This window comes from Sceloporus undulatus, chromosome 6 (assembly GCF_019175285.1).
Source record: "Sceloporus undulatus isolate JIND9_A2432 ecotype Alabama chromosome 6, SceUnd_v1.1, whole genome shotgun sequence".
In the NCBI taxonomy this organism is placed as follows: domain Eukaryota; kingdom Metazoa; phylum Chordata; class Lepidosauria; order Squamata; family Phrynosomatidae; genus Sceloporus; species Sceloporus undulatus.
In genome coordinates, this window is record NC_056527.1 from 154,115,545 (window position 1) to 154,117,907 (window position 2,363).

At 41.6% G+C, this 2,363-nt stretch overlaps 1 long non-coding RNA gene across 1 annotated transcript in view; it reads right to left on the reverse strand.

Moving 5' to 3' along the window:
- Positions 1 to 241: 241 nt before the first annotated feature.
- Positions 242 to 2,363, reverse strand: part of LOC121934726 — an 11,720-nt gene continuing 9,598 nt past the window's right edge. The window contains exon 4 of the long non-coding RNA XR_006104667.1: positions 242 to 1,049. This is a non-coding gene — a long non-coding RNA (uncharacterized LOC121934726). The remainder of the gene's footprint in view (positions 1,050 to 2,363) is intronic.

The window sequence follows — 2,363 nt, forward strand, 5'->3', positions numbered from 1 at the left end:
GCCTGTGCCCAGCTCGGGAGAAAAAGGTGTGCAATAATCTCCTGAGTCTATCTAGTATGTGGTCCTTCAATCTTTCTATTGCATTTACCTTTCCTAGCATTATTGCCTTTTCTAGCAAGTCCCGCCTTCTCATGATGCGGCTGCATGACAGCCTCAATTTTGTGCTCTTGGCTTCCAGGTAGAGTTCATGCTTGATCAATTCTGGGATCCTTTTGTTTGCCTTTTTGGCTGTCCACAATATCCTCAGCACTCTTCTCCAGAACCATATCTCAAATTAGTTGATTTTCTTTCCATTAGCTTTCTTCACTGTCTAGCTCTCACATCCGTACATAGTGTCTTATATACATACTGCTAATACGAAGGGGAGGGGGTCTGATTGCTCCGCTAAAGCCATGTTGGTCATTCTTGATTGGTTGAAATCTTATACATAGTCACTATATCTTATTTCCTGTACAGTCAGCAATTTCACAGCTTTTTGCTTTGGTATGTAGCTGTGATATACTGAGGGTCACGCTGACCGTGAAATTTCCTCCTTTGCTCTTATCTATATTTCTCTATACTGTAGCTTGTTTTTCCTCTCCAATGTCTGGCTCATCAATTCCAGATGGATCTTCAGCACCAGGTGGCTGTTGGTTTTCCCCTTATATGGTCTGGTTTTAGCTGCTTCAGCAAATTCTTCTTCTTCTGTTGTCTCATGTGTATGGCTTAAAAGTAGGAAATGAGAGCCCCTGTTTATAGAATGGTCACATCATGCCAAAATACGATCTGCAGAACATCTCAAAAGAATTTACAGATCAAGTGAGAAACAGAATTACATTATTAAAAATAATCAACTAGGAAACAGACTAAGGTTCTTATCACATGAAGAAATAATTTGTTTTATCTCTTCCACCTTCAGTTCAGGATCTGGGATGTCCCTGGATGTTATCAGACTTAAATTGCTGCCGATATGGTCATGATGCCGCTGCCTGGTGCATCCCGGGTCGAAGCCTCGTGCAGCCGGCCATTTTGTAAAGTTGGAAACTCTCCAGGCGGCATCGCGGCTAGATCTGTGAATTCAATGGGAAATACAAATTAATGGTGGGGATGCTGTAGGATCATAAAAAGAACATATTACATGACCAAGGTGAAATAAAAAGGCCATGAAAGCAATGCACAGAAGATCTATATAAAACAGATAAAAGGATGAATGCCACATGAGAAGAAGAATCATATAATCATTTCAAGGGATATGGGTGCATGCCTCAGTCCATTTCTGCTAAAAGGCAGACATTTGGGAACAGGGGTGCCAGCTCCCCACTTATAGTGTCACCCACCAGGGACGTAGCCAAGGGGGGGTTCTTGGGGTCCGGACCCCCCCCTTTCATTAAAAAAATGAATGGTGCATGCTGCTGTGCCGCCGTGCCCAAGCCCCATTATAATGGTGGCACTTAGTCTGGACCCCCCCTTCCTAAAATCCTGGCTATGTCCCTGCACCCACGTATAGTGAAAAGAGTCCATCCCACTCCTTTCCCTAGTGACACCCCTGATCTAGTTCCTTCGTAGCTGCCCTTCCCACTCCAAGTCATCTTCTGATTTCTTGACTGCAATCTCCATTCTGACCAATTATTGATCTAATGTATTCAAAATCTTTGACTATCTCTATTTCCTTGTTATCTAGGCTGAATTTATGTAAATCCCTGGTAGTCATTACTTTTGACTGCTTAATGTTCAGCAGTAAGACTGCTTTGTGCTTTTTTCTTTAGCTTTCCCCACTTTCTTCTTTAACATTCCTTACTTTTTAAAGTTTTTGTTGTTTTCTACCAGTAGTAGTAGTAGTAATAATAATAATATTTATTTATATCCTGCCTCTCCCTGTATTGGATCGAGGTGGGTAACAAGATATCAAAAACAATAAAATCAAGTAAAAAACCCACAAAAAAGAAACAAAAAACAAAACACGGAAACAATAGTTAAAAGACATATTACATTTCAAGTTCCTAAACTCCCTCCCATCTTATAAAACAATAAAACAATTCCCAACCGATGGCCAATAAAATGAATCAAGATCATTCAGTCCAATGGGAACAATTTTCTTTGCTGCATTTATTGCCACTCGATAGGCTTTAAGAGAAGTCCTATGACGTGTCTTGTTGGATAAGTGATGAGTCTTTTGCCAGCGGCACGCTAGTACAGCCCGCTTCATTTTCCTAAGATCTTCAGTATACCATGGATTCCTATTAGGAGCAGGCTGAAAAGGATGCTTGGGAGTGATTGTGTCGATAGCCTTCGTGAGATCGTTGTTCCAGGTGGTTACCAAAGCTTCGACAGAGTCGCCGATGTTACCAGCCATTGCATCCTCTAGGGCTTCCTGGAACCTTTTG